Genomic DNA, 15,590 nt, shown 5'->3' with positions numbered 1-15,590 from the left:
GTCTACACTTGGTGAATGAAGGTTATAACTTCTACTGATTCAAGATGCCCTCCTGAAAACACCACTGGGCTTCCTGCCACCTCCCAAATCTTGTGGCACAGAGGAAAACCCACATAATTTGGGGTCAGAAAACATGAATTTGAACCCCAGGCTCTGATACTTACAACCTACAAGATCTTGGGCAAGTAACATCCCTTTGCTAGGCTTTGGTTTCTTAATTTATAAAATGTGGGTTTTGAAGGAATCTCTAAATAAACTATGATATACAAAGATAATGGAAAATCACTGTTATTCAAGTCATTTCAGTCATGTACAACTCTTTATGACCCTATTTGGGATTTTCTTGGCAAAGATACTGGAGTGGTTTGCCATTTCCTTCTCCAGTTCATTTTTCAGATAAGGAAACTGAGGCCAAGGTCACATAGCTAGAAAGTGACTGAGGCTGGATTTGACCTCAGAAAGATGAGTTTTCCTGACTCTAGGCCTGGTACTCTATCCACTGCACCGTCTAGCTGACCCGAATGAAATGTTATTGAGCCTTAAGAAAATGAAATACATGAGGAATTCAGAGAAACATTGGAAGACACAAGTCAGTGACCTGATGCAGAATGAAGGGAGGAGAACCAGGAAAATACATTCCATGACTATAACAATTTAAATGAAAAGAATAACAAAATAAAAATTCAGTATTTTGGAATTATCATAACCAATCTTTGCCCTAGAGAAGAGAGGAAAAGTGAACCCCCCTCCATTCTTTGGACAAGTGGATGATTATTGGTGTAGAATGTTGTATAAGCTGCATATATCAGATGTGATGGATGTGTGGATTGGCTTTTGTTTAACTGTTTCCTGCCTCCCCTTTCTTTCTAATAAAAGAAGGCCCACTGGGAAATGGGAAGGAGAAGGATATATAAGAAAATACTGTGATATAAAAGCAAAAGAAATCAATAGCACATTTTAAAAATAAAATAGAACTTACAATTTTGAAGGTAAGGATTGGACTAGATGATCCCCATAGTCATTTCCAGTTCTAGGTTTCATTAGTTATGAATTCTGAATTCTTTCAGACTGGCATATATGATGTACAAAATCTTGTACTAGTTTAAGCAAGTCCGATATTTTAGAATTTTCCTCTAGTTGTTTTGTGTGTGTGTGTGTGTGTGTTCCCACTATTAGACTTAAGCTCCTTCAGTGTAGGACCATATGTTGCCTCTCCCACAATGCCTAGCATAACACTGCACACCAATCAGTTCAGTAGATGTACATTTTTTTTTCCAGTCATTAAATGTTTCTACTAAAATCCAACTCTATTTAAAAAACTAGCATACCAAGATAAGATGATGCTTTTTATTCATATATAGGAAAAAAAAATACAAAGGGGGTATTATGGTTTGTGCTCACTCCATGCCTGCCATCAATCCATCTCATTCAGGCAGCTGTATTGATTTGGCCCACTCCTGTGGACTCAGTTTTATCCCATGCTCTAGGGTCAGTTCCTGGCAGGAATAAGGAATAAGGATAAGAGGATTGGCAGGGAAGTTTCTAATGGTGCCGCATCAAATCTGTCTTCCATTACAGCTGGTTCCACTCCAACCTTGGCATTATTGTGGCTGGACTCTTTACTTTACATCACCCGTTTCCCATGTACCCTTGCATCCAGTAGTTGAGTTTCTTGCCAGTCCCTCAGTCTCCTGTAACTTTTATTCTAACCTCTCTAGCCAAGATCCCCATGACTCAGTTGCTTCCCCCTCCTCAACACCATCCCTTAGAATCTCAAGCTTCCTTCAGAGAGCAGGTGATACCTTTTGTATGAGACCTTTCCACATCTTCTACTATTCCATACAGTTAATGCTGCCCGTCCAGAAATGAATTTTTCAATTTATTCTTTATATATTTTAGATGGAAAGCACTATGGCATTGTAGGTAGAGAACCAGCCTCAAAGCTAGAAAGACCTTGGTTCAATTTCTTCCTCAGGCAAATACTATCTGTAGGTAAGTCTCACAGCTATTCAGCATCATGAGGCAAATCTAACACTGTGAGTTGGCAAGAAGATGCCAATGGATTAATGCCAAATGCATTAATAGAGAAAGCTCCATGAGGGTAGGGAATATCTTTTGGCTTTTTTTTTATTTCCAGTGCTTAGCTCAACACCTAGTATATAATAGGTGCTTAATAAATGCTTATCGATTGATTCTACATACCAATGAAATTATTAGTCCCTATCTATATCCTTATATTTTCTACATACTGTGTATATAGAAAATCATTGGTGTGCATGTTCCCCACTTACCTGAAGAATAATCTGGTTAAGGGTGAGTACCTCCAACCCCTCTATAAAGCCCTCTACTGACCCTATCCTTTCCGATCAGGCAGAACCAGGCCTAACCATTTTCCCAGTTGCCACATACATCTTGCCATCTCTTTCTCATGCATCAGATTTCAAATCAATAACACCTTTGCTATTCAACAAGCCAGGACAATCTACTGTCATCCAGCTCCGCTGATTCAGACCTGTACCGTTTCCTCATGTTTCTCCATACTGGTCTCATGCCTCCAGTTTCCCTAATCTACTCTTTCCTCCCCTTTCATTGGGCCACCTTGACCTCCTTTTCTATTATTACCAAACTGACCTTCATATCTGACATGATGTTACCTATATGTGTATACTCAGATGAAGGTTCTGAAAAGCAGCATTGTGTTGTTTTATCTTGGTATCTTCAGGACCTCAGACAGTGCCTGGCATATAGTAGGTGCTTAACACGTGTTTGCTGGATATTAAAAATAGACAAGGGATTTTATTTTGTATCTGTATCCCCAGTGCTTAGCAGAGTGTCCAGCAAGCAGAAATTTTTTGTGACTTTGAATAAAGTATTTCTACATTAAATGGCAAACTCCATGGGGACAGGGAAAGTGTCTTCCCTATCACTTTATCAACTCCGAAGGAGTAAAGCACAGAACTTTACATACAGTTGGTGTTAAATGAATACTTGCTGAATGTCAAACTATAATTCCTATCATGTTAATTTCCTTATTGGGGTCCATTTACTTAATACATATTATTTATTATATAAGTGAATAATAATAAATATTTATCATCATCATAAATTTAAAATAATAAATAATTAAAAATTTTATCTTTCATTAAATATTGTGGGAGTTCCTGAAGAAGCACAGAAATGCAGTCGAGTCTGGCAAAGTCATCAGACACACATGGAACAACCAGAGAACAAAAGTGATCCATCTAGAAAATTGGTAGTAGTTGGAAATCATCGAATTACATTCATTTGAAGTACTCTACGGATAAGGTGCCTTTAATTAATGAGGCTTTAGGCCATATCTATGTATTTATTTGAAGATCCAAAAACTTTTTGTAAATGGTGATATGCTCTCAATAACTGTTGAGGACCCACTTCTACTCTTAAGATTCACCTAGCTCCAGGAGAGGTTGCAGGATTTACCTAAAAACATTATTATCTGTAGGTCTTGGGGGTGGAAGATGGGGAGGGGGCTACTGATTTCCATTTTTCCTTTCTGGCAGCTGAAGTCCACTTATGAATTAATAAGGAATAAGACATTCCTGTTAAGATTCCTAAGGCAGTAAAGCCTTACAAAGGTTACAGAAAAGGGGGAAGGGAAGGGCAACAAGAAAACTGTCACTTAACTCTCACCAATTAGCAATTCTTTTGCCCAGTCACTAAGAGACAAACCATTTGGCAAATTCCATGACTAACAGGGGATACAGAAAGCATCTTCTTGGAAAATATCCAGTTTTACTTGCTAAGATTCACCCTGTATGAATATGATCTTTACTTAACCTCTCTGGACTTCAATTTCCCAATCAGTAAAATAAAGCAGTCAAGACTGGATGTCTTCTAAGGACACATCAAGTTCTAAGTCTATAAATACTCTTCTAACCTGTAGCCACATGGGTCCATTTTCCATCTTTCATTAGACAACATTCTGACACCCTAAACTACAAGTGAGAAGAGGTGGTACAGAAAGCGCTGGTATTCAGTGAACAGTATGGCAAAAATCCTTTGCTTGGGTGGCACAGATGACCTTTTGTTCCAAAATGATGAACCCATTTGATATTATCCCAGAACACTCAGTAACAAAAGGCTTAGGTGAAATGATTTTTCTGTACCATTTACCGAACTGACAAGCATTTACTAATACTTACTAGGTGCCAGATACCACATGTCTCTCATGGTCAGAATACGAAGAAAGACAAAAACATGCACTCTGCCCTCAGTCAGCTCAGATTCTAATGAGGGAGAGACAGTGGTGCAAAAAATAAATATCCTACAAATACAAGATTTATAGAGCGTTCTGTTTGTCCATCATAACAATCTGAAGAAGTTTAAGATAAAGCATTTCCAAAAGGACCATGGATGTCAGAAAGGCAAGATGTCACCTCCTTTATAATGGTTCCTTTCTGCAGCATGGTGTAGTGGATAGAGTGTCTGAAAAACCTGAGTTTGAATTCTGACCCAGATGCTTACCACTAGTGTTATCCTGGACAAATCAACAATATCCCCCAGAACTGCAATGAGCCCGAGTTTTCTCATCAGAAAAATGAAAGGGTTGGATTTCACTCTCTCTACAATCTTCCTGCTCTAAATCTATGACTGTGACCATGTTATTCCTCAGACTAGTAGAGTAGTAGGTTTGTACCACTCTTGCGCATTAACCACATATTATTTTGCATTTAATGGTTTGTATCCATATTATATCTCAGATTCTTAGCTACATGAGGGCAGAGTCCATTTTATTTAGCTTTACACTTTCCCCAGAGTCTAAAACAGGACTTTGAAGATTGCTGGTGTTCAGTCATTTCAACTCTTTGTGACTCCACTTGGGATTTTCTTGGCAAAGATGCTGGAGTCATTTGCTATGTCCTTCTCTAGCTCATTTTATAGAGGAGGAAACTGAGGCAAGAAGGGTCACACAACTAGTGTCTGAAGCCAGATTTGAACCCAGGAAGACAGGATGAATCTTCCTGATTCCAAGTCCAGTGCTCTATCCACTGTGTCACCTAGCTGCCCTACTCTGAAGAATAAATATACACCAAATTGATTTCGATTATCCATCAGTTAAATGGTGGCCAGGTGAGGACTGATCCTTGCTCAAGGCCTGTAAGTAGCTGCCTCTTACTTCTGAGTTAAACTACAAACATCTCTGGCTTTTAATGTCCTTCACAGACTGCCTCCAGCATACCTTCTTAGACTTATTTCATTTTACTATATGTTTCAGCCAAATTGGCTAATTTGCTATTTCCTGTTATACCTCTGCAAATCCTTTTCTTCCTCAGTAGTTTAAATGAGCTACCACCTCTTACAGGAAGTCTCTCTTGATTCCCCATTGGTTATTGGTGCTATCTCCTACCTCATGTGCTTCTTACATCAATCAAGCAATCAATCAACAAGCATTTGATATTTCTCCCTATAAATGTGATTTCCTCTGTATGATATAAGCTTTTTGAGGACAAGGAGACTGTTTTTCATGTCTTTATGTCCCTGGAAACTTGCATATAGTAGGCATCTAATAAATACTTGTTGAACTGAATTTTCCAATTACCAATAAATGACTTTAATTCTAATCAAAGCATTCTCATCCTGAAAAAGCCTGACAGAGCAATACTGACCTCAAGGAAAAAAAGGGTTTGCTTGTTAAAAATTTTACTCAAGAAGACACATGTAAAACCAGTGGGCAGTTTAAGTAATGGATAATATACATTTTCACTCTTAGTGATCACATTTCATGCTTTTCACCTCAATTGGTGCCAGATTAATGTCCTTAACATCGTAATATCCCAAATGAATCAAGAGAGAAGGCATTCAAGTCACAACATCCCTTTCAATACTAGATAGACTCCATTCTGTTTTCACTTGGGATGAAACTATCAAGAAAACACAAATTAACCAAAACTTTGGGGACAGAATTTAGTGTAATTGAAATTATTCAATTTGGAGTAATTATATCCTCACTTAAACCTAAATTAAACATGCCAAACTGTAATTATCTTCAAGTTGATGTCTTGGAAAATTATCCCCCCATTTTGCCCCGACACTGTTGATGATCTCCAACTCTTAAGGCTGAGTCAAGAGGCCTCATCCTTTTCTTTGGACTAGAAGACTTATGTATTGCTGAGCAATTATTTTAAGCCTCTTGAGAAATTGATAAGGGTACCATTATTACCATAACATTATATTCAGAGCTTGTGATTCGAACATTGGATACCTCTAACTTAGTATTACAACTGATAAGAATTAAAGGCAACAATAAATGGTGGAAGACCTGTTAGTATTTTAGTTAGATGCTTATGAAAAACAAGTGGTGAAACAGATTAAGGAAAGAAGGCATCTAAGGCTTAAAACCATCCAGGTATATTTCTGAACCAGGAATCAATGAAGCTTTGCTTTTCAACCAGTTCAAAATTGTGAAAGATGCCCAGCAACAAAGAAAAGGAATCTATTGTTCCCTTAGCCTCTGGAAATCTTGGCTATTTGTAGACATACAACTAAGATAGTCCTTTTTTTTTTTTTTTTTAAATTCATGAAGTCAACACTCCTGAAGGATTAGTCCCTGAAAGATTCCTATTTAACTAACCTTTTTGTCATTTCATTTGATTAAATTTAACAGCTGATATGATTAAACTTGCAAGCTCGTTTATTCATCTTAATCTTTGGGACAGTAGGTGGATAAGATTTGCAAATATATTGGTCAAAAACAGATGAGTTGAAATGTGCTGGGCTGGCATATTGTCAAACACACAATGAAAGTCATACAGTCTCTCATACACACATACACACACATACATACACAAAACATATGAATATGCCTCCAGCCTAGGAAAATATTCACATTAATACTAGAAGCAGTTCAGAGGAACCCTGGCCGACATCCCATCTGTTCCTATGAATTAAATTTAGAAATCATATGTAATATAGACGTTTCTGTCTGAATATCATAAAACCCTGACACATCGAGGCTTTCATTAAAAAGCTCTGAGATGTGACTTGAATACCAATCTGTCTTAGTTAATTAGTATTTTCAGTTTAGCATATTCACTTTCAGACATATTGCTGTTTGCACATGGTAATTTAGGTAAACAGATACCATCCACAGCTGCATCAATTAACACTGCTAATCAAAACTGAATTCAGGTAATTAGGCCCATTTATGCAAAAAATGTGTAATTTTGGGAGGAAAGATTCTTCAGGATTGTGTCAATAAAGAGAAGGTTCTCTTTTTTGCAAATAAGATGGAAAAAAATGGGGAGAGCTCATCATTAATATATACATTGCACGGAGTAAAATATCCAAATTAAATTTCAATATTTAATTGGTCTGTATTTTGAGAAGTTGGGCCATATTTTTTATAAGTGCTTATTTCAGTGTTTTCACATAGAAAATTTATTTCAGATTTGCCTAAGGGTTTAATCACTATCACACAGGATTTATATAGTTAATGAATTCAAGAGTATTTATGTAATTAGAAGTGATCGTTGGTCAAACTTTTTTCCTATCTTGCCTAGTATTTCCTAAAGCATCTGTTTCCTGCGTACACCTCATTTCATTGAAAATATTTTCCTTCTTTTCTGAAAAGTAGCTTTGTTTATCCTAAGATTAACAAGAATGATTTCATTGTACCTCCCAAGGTAGCACCTCCAACCACAAACTATACAATCTGTTTTTCTTTCACATCCCACCAAAAGACTATCAACTTTGCAAATGACTTCTACCATCAAATTATGTCATTTTTCAGTCATGTCTGATTTTCCATGACAGCATTTGGGGTTTTCTTGGTAAAGATGTTAGAATGGTCTGCCATTTCCTTCTCCAGCTCATTTTACAAATGAGGAAGTTGAGGCAGAGTTAAGTGACTTGCTCAGGGTCCCACAGCTATTGTGTGTGAGGCCAGATTTGAACTCATAAAGACCCCTCACTCCAGGCCCAGCACTCTACCCACTACACTACCTAGCTGTCCCACCATATTTTAGGACATAACTAACCTAATTCTAGCAGGGAGGTATCATAATGGATAGAGATAGGAGGTAGCATAAGAAAGAACTGAGTTTTCCTACTGCCTTAGACAAGTACTTAGCTGTGTGATGCTGAGTTAGTTACTTTTCAACTCAGCCCTAATTTCCTCATCTGTAAAAGGAGGATGACAGTAGCATCTATCTGAAAGGGTTATTGTAAACGTCAAATGAGATATGACTTTGCAAATCTCAAAGCACTCTATAAATGCTAGCTATTACTACACAAAGAAATCAAATTTCATTGTTTTATTAAAAGCATTGACCAATTCATTAAATAAATGGCAATTTCCCATTGAGTTGGCAGCAGGCAAACTATTAGTAGGTGATGATCGGATCAATTTGATAAAAAGAAGAAAAATGGTGGATGAATATATGATTACACCATACCAAAGCTCATCCAGCATTCACTTTCAAAAAGCAAAAAATCTCAGTGATTTTTGTATAAAAGTAAAACATGAGGAAAAAGAAGAACTATTTATTGTAGCTAATTTCATTATATGATTTCAGTTGTCAGCCTTTAAAACAGTGGGCCATTAAAAGTGATATGTTTAGCTTGAAGTTCATTAATGATCGTGGTATACAAAGGGTGCGCAAATCTCCGTATTAAAACATCAGTCGGTAGCTTGTCTTCTAAAATGTCTTAGCCTAAAGAGAACATTATACACAGAGAATTCTGGGTTCAAAGATTAATGACCAAATTTAATCTATCATTTTGCCCATCACTGTCCAATACTCATTCTTAGAATTAACCAACATAAGGCAGAAGTGATTTTAAATAGCATGTTATCTTTTCTCAGATGGCAGTAATTGCTTTTTGCCTGGATACCATTTTTGAAATTATTTTTTTCATCTTCCATAGAGTTTGTGCATAACATAAACAATTGGACAATTAACTCTGGGACACTTTTAAGAAGAGCTGGCTAATGAAGGCAGTGCCAACTCACCCATTTAGAGAACCCTCATTTTAAAATACCACAACTCAACTTTCAATGTTCTAATGAACCACTCACTTCAATTAATCTGCGAAAGCTAGAATAGGGATACCCACAACTTCAGAAGGCTCTTGGCAGATAGATTTGAAGAATTTCCAAAGAAAATCCCATAAGAAGAAATGACAATAGTTTTCAGAAGTTAGGTGGGGGAAAGCCTTTGTCAATTTTGCTATTTTCTCATTAATTGAACTGCTATCCTTAATATACACCAAGGACAATGACTAATACCCATGAGAGAAAGGGAGAGGAAATTTCATTACACATCTGTACTTAATGAGTAATTCCAAACAGCCTACACCTCTTACTTCCCCTGCATTATCTCCAAAGGAAGATCAATCTTATACTTATCACTGTCCTCAAACACAGTGGCTTCTTGGCCATGTTTTAATACATTCCTTTATTTGGAGAATGATAATAATATTAAAAGTAATAATAAGAGCTGACACACATAATCCTTTGCCATTTACAATGAGCTTTGAAGGCATTTCTTTCAATTCATTTTGGTTGTTCCTTATGAAACATTCCTCCAGCTGTATGAATTTCGGCAAGTGAGGTCTCCCCAATTGTCCTCAGTTCCCTCATCTTCAAAATGAAGGATTTCGATCAGGGGGCATTTAAGATTCCTTCCCACTCTAGCTATATGGTCATAGGATGCAATGATTTTTAGGTCACCTGGTTTATTCATGCCCAAGTCACACGAGTTCCTGGTGTTCTAGGAGTTGGTCCCTGAATACCCTCTCCAATGATAAAATACTCCCTTCCCCAAACTACCTGGTATTCATTTTGTAAATATTCTGTATCTATTCTCATATATGTATGTATTGTCCCTGTCCCCAATAGAATGTAAGCTCTTTGGGGGTAGGAAGTATTTGAGTTCTGTCACTGTATCCTTAGAGCCTAGCAGCATGTCTGGCATGCAGAAGGAGCTTACTAAATTCTTGCTGATTAATAATATCTGCCTATAGACCATGAGATACTTGAGGAAGGGACAGTCTCATTTCGGTCTTAAATCTCTAGCACCTATCAATGCCTGGCACATAGTAGGGGGTTTAACGAATGCTTATTTATTAAAGTTTTAAAGGAATTTTTATAAATCAGTCTTCCTTATTCTTACAGGACATATAAAAGGGATGGAAAAGTTACAGGGAGATTCCGTAGCATACAGGAGCTTAGATTTAGAATATTTGGGTTTGAATGCTGCCTCAATTACTCAAATATCTTTGTGACACCATATATGTAATTTCAACTCATTAAACCTTAGGTGTCTCATCTGAATAATGGGGTGATTAGTACCTGGACTGCCTATTTCAAAACATTATTCTGAGCAAAGTGCTTGGAAAATTCAACTTGTATTTATCAGTTTCCCATTACGTGTCAGGCACTACAGCTACAAAGTCACAAATAAAATAGTCCTATATCTAAGGGAGCTCGGCATCCTTGAGGAGAGGGATCATTTTTGCGTTTCTTTATATCCTCAATGTTTATTTAGCACAGTTCCTGGTATATGTGCTTGTTCAGTCATGAGTCATTTGGCACACATTAGGTGCTTAATAAAAGGTTGTTGACAGATTGGCAGCATTCAACTTCTATTTCTGCTAAGGCCTGAATTAGATGGTTGTAAACAACTCTTCCAATTTAAATTTTTATAATTCTGTGGTACTTGCAGGAGAAAAAAGGAAGGAATACAATATCCACTGTAAAACCTTATATAAATGTAAACAGGACACTGGGCTTGGCATCAGGAAGACCTGAGTTCAAATTCAACCTCAAATACTTCCAGGTGACATGTTCCTGGTCAAGTTAGTCACCCCTGTTTGGCTCAGTTTCCTCATCCATGAAACGAGCTGGAGAAATAAATGGCAAACCACTCCGGTATCTTTTCCAGGAAAACTCCATAGACGGTATTGGCATGTTGTGGTCCATGGAGATCATAAAGAGTCATGACAACAACAACATGTAAATGTAGGCTATGATGACATGTTAGGGATGAGGATAAGACATGGTGCCCCCAAGTAAGGAAACTCCTTAAAAGTTGTGACCTTCTTTGAAGCTTAGATAATTGCCTACAGCTCTAGAACATTAGGAAACTTGTCTAGGTCACCCAGTCAGCTCTCTAACCACTTTCCCATCCTGCTTCTCAACATTACTTATTATTAGGGTACAAGTAATAAGTATAAGACAATACATACCCATATGGACAAGATGAAAACTTCTGCTACATAACAAACGTAAGTAAGAAAGTTAATGCTAGAGTATTCTTATTGGTGGAGAATCAGCCTGGCATTACTAGAAACAACTCAACTGACCCTTACTCACTAACTACTTCTTCTTAGGAGTTATTCTATCTTTGTAGAATCATAGATTGAAAGCTGCAAGGGAACTTGGAGGTCTTCTGGTCTAACCCTTTCATTTAACAGATAAGCAAACTGAGTTCTGGAGACATGAAGTCATTTGTTCAAGGTCATGGAGGTAATGAATAGTATCACAGAAACAACACAGATTTTTGAAAAAACTCATTTCTTTCCAGTCCCACCACTTTGGAAATATTGCTTATGAGAAACATTTTGAATACCAGAGAGTTTGTTATTTCAACTGAAATAACAAGTAATTCAAAAGCCAATTGTCCATTTTGTGAGTATCCATTTTTTTAAGAGGAAGCCAAATCTACCAAATGTACCATGAAAATATCATATCAATTAATTTAAGTTTGTTAATGGCAAAATAAAAATATTTCAAAACAGTAGGATAAAATGTCAGGGCTGAGCTTGGGCAGATCAATGGGGAACAAATTGATGGGAAAAAAGCAATATAGAGGAATGAAGTACACACAGGCAAATCAAATAATCAGAACACAAACACAAACACACACACATACACACATCTGTGTGTATGTTTTTTGAATTGGTTTTTTCCCTTCACTCTTTCCCTAATCCCTTGAACAGAAACAAACATGGAAACTTTATCTCTCCCTTTTCCATAGTATTTCTTTAATGCAAATGAGAGACTACGATCCTTTCGTAGAAACAGAGAGAGAAACCATCCGGCCATATTGGCCCAGTTTTGAAAATTCTAGAATTTTACCCAAAAAAAATAAACACCGCAAGGTTTCATCAATTTGAGACTGGACAGTAAGAATCATTTTTTTTTTTTTCCAGAAGACAGTATTGAACTAAGTAAAAGCTAGATTTCCTTTTTTTTTTTTTAAAGGAAGTCTTTGTGCTCACATTGGGAATTTAATTTAATAGTAGTGTTTTCATAAATTTATCTCTTGCAATACAACAAATCTTTCCTTGTGAAAGCATTAAGCGGCAGCTATTATGATTTTAGGTGAATCCCCTGAAAGCTACACTTTTATCAGGCAGGGCACAGATTGATAAATTTATTTAAGCATAGGAATTGGGCTAGGGAATGGATCTGTGAATTCCTTGATATGGGAACTCTCAAATGAGGAAAGTCCTTCTACCATAATACCTACTAATATATAGTGGAATATAAGTCACTTTTGGAAGAACTAGATAAAGATCTTCAAATTAAATAGATCTTAGTTAAATATATTACTTATCTATGCCATAAAGTAATAGCTGCTTCCAAAAGGGTTTCCAAAATAGTTTGTTAATTCATTTTCCTTCTTTATTTTTGCCAGCTAGTAGAACTAGGCCACTCTACCCCAAAGTTTTTCATCACTGGTATTTTATTCCTGAGTTTTAAGGGGAAGACTATCTTTCTGAAGGGTGTTTTAAAAGCACATTAAAAGACTAGGCAAAAATCAAGTCTCACACCTCGGGCTCCTTAATTTTTCTACTACAATGCTTTGGACTTTTCTACCTTGACAGATTCGATGGGAGCTCTTTGATGAAAAAAAGAGAAATACATAACATGTATGGAATGAAGAGGACATTTATTATCATTTTAATAGTTCACAGACACATAAAAGATGGCTCTTTCCTTGTGTGTGGAGATTCTAAGAGGCTAAAAATATTCTCTGACTTGGTCATAAAAGAATCTAATAAAATATGAACAAGTCATATAGTTTTTTGAATCAATATGAATGTTTCACTTTTGACAAAGGATTTAGGAAAATTCAATGAACAGAAATAAAACCAGACCATTAGAGTATAAGTGAATATGGTGCCAGTCTCAACACTTCTGTACTTAATTAAAGTGTTCAATACAGCCACATACGATCAAAGATCATGGAATATTTATTTCCCAGACAGTGAAAATCATTGTATTTTGAAGCTGGTTTCTTAGAGATTGAACCAGCAATGAACACATTTTCTCTTATTACTCTAGATTAATGCAAGCATGAGGTATTTAAATGGTTGACACTGGGTTAGGTGAGACCCATCCATACCATTCATATCTTAACTCTTCAAGAAAACGCTCAGACTTTTCTTTCTATCAATAATGTATACCTTCTGTTCCCAAAGATTCATTTCATTCATTCTTTCCTTTTCCCTTATCCCCCTTTTTGGAATTCCTTGACTAAGGCTCCCCAATCGCGTCTGCATTTCATTAGCTCTCATTGCTACTGAAACAGTTTGACCAGAGCTAAATCAGGTTCTTTCGATAATAGCATTTCTTTGAGATGCGTGAAAATGAAAATTAGAAAAGGGGGTTTTTATTATTATTATTTGAATGACATACCACTTTTGCAATGTTTGCATTTAAATTGGACAGAATAATTTAGCCTGGGCTTTTAATTTCAGAAGGGTTAATCACCCTAACAAAGGTCAATCAAACTTTAATCTTCAATAAAATTACTGCAGCTTCAATCACCTGAAGGACATTTATTATATTCCTATTTTCATGCAAAAGAATGCATTACTTTCATTATGCATCACTAATCTTCTAACTCTTTACATTAGCACATTCACCATTAACATATTACTAAAAATATTAATTCTATTGAAACTCTGACAAGAGTTCATTTCTACACATCTCAGGAGATAATCCCGTTAAAGACCAGGCGCTTCTGATGTGAACTGCTTTCCTGGGCTTTCTAATCCACACTGACCTCTGATACTTTCAGGGAATGCTAACAATACAGACTCTCAATTACACAAAAACATTATGGAGGTTTGGGTTAAGACAACAATATATTATTTTAGTACCTTAATCCTTTCTTTTGTCCACAATGAGGCGGCTCAAATCAGTACATGATACATACAAAAAAAAGTTGATTTCGAAAATAAAATGCATATTGCCTTTGAACAGTAGTTGAAACATCAAGCTAAGTCCATTCATTCATTTGCTCATTCATTCATTCATTCATTCATTCACTCAAGAGCTATTTATTGCAAGCCTAATCTGGACAATGCATTATCCCAGGTACTAAAGAGAATATAGAGATAAAGGAGACAGAGATCTTAACCAGAGAATAATAGGAGCTTTTAAGAAGGGATACACAGTGCAGAATGAAAGGATCCATCTAGTCATTTTCTGCTTTAAATATGAATCAAAAATGATACCCTGAATTAAATTTTGCCCCCAAATGATCATGGTATAAATAAAAATTTAAATAGAATTTTAATTAATACAGTTTAAAAATCTCTTGGAACCCTATTATGATCCTTTCAAGGGAAAACCGAGTATATCTAGAGCACAGGAAAATGACCATTAAAAACGTATCATTTTGTGTCGTGATAAAAAAAGAAACTTATTGTTCTAATCCTTTTTTAAAATCACGTTTATTCGGCATTTTATTTCCATGATACTTTCAAGATCAGGTAAAAGATCAATGGAAAGGTCATTGTAGACTCATTAAAAATGGAAAGGCCATGTAGGAAATTACTTCCAAAACTATGTGCCCTGATGTTTAAAAGCAGTTCTTGCACCAGAAGACAAATAGGACGAAGCAACTGATAAATGACTCCTCTTAGCTATGATATAGTGGCCTTGGTAAATCCTGAGTAGAAGTGGAAGGGGCAAACACGCTACTCCATTTATATTACAAATTGATTACCTTGCTTTACAACAGTATTTTGACATAGCATGAATAAACTAGTTCTCCTCCCAGGATTTTCTGGGCTCCTTCCTTTCATCTCCGGGGGCTGCCCAAAATGCACGTACGTTTCTGCACACACAGGCATGTACCTACCTCCTGTCAATATATTCACTCTCATTAGCAACCTGGGAAGGTTGTGATTTGGGTGGGGGCTCCAGAGTTTGCCTGCACGACCTGGCAAAGCATCTTCATCTTAAAAAGGTGCCAAAGGCAAAAGGCTGGCAGGCATTTGAAACGGACAGATAATTTACAGAAACACAGGCATGTATGAAATTTGTGACAAGCTCATATGACTGTTGTACCCATGCACGTTTAAGGCTGATGAAGCTGTCAAGTCAAGTCTTCTCTTATAGCAACTCTATGATTTTTGTAGAAATAAAATACAATTACTACAAAGATATCTGTCTCCACATTGTTTTTTCTTTCTTTCCGATAACTAGGTTGACACAATGGGAGAAAATTCAGGCAATAATTTTTATATATGCTATAGTAGTAAACTGGTTAATGCCAAAAGCCTGTTCTGTCTGCTTGAAATAGAATTAGGTC

General features: G+C 36.4%; 1 long non-coding RNA gene across 1 annotated transcript in view; it reads right to left on the bottom strand.

Annotated features, from left to right (window-relative positions):
• Window positions 1–15,590, bottom strand: part of LOC140534529 (uncharacterized) — a 769,311-nt gene that overhangs the window by 27,152 nt on the left and 726,569 nt on the right. The window lies entirely within an intron of this gene.

Source organism: Notamacropus eugenii, chromosome 3 (genome assembly GCF_028372415.1).
Source record: "Notamacropus eugenii isolate mMacEug1 chromosome 3, mMacEug1.pri_v2, whole genome shotgun sequence".
Taxonomy (NCBI): Eukaryota; Metazoa; Chordata; class Mammalia; order Diprotodontia; family Macropodidae; genus Notamacropus; species Notamacropus eugenii.
Note: the sequence above shows the minus strand (reverse complement) of the source record. Positions and strands in the feature narration are given on the sequence as shown.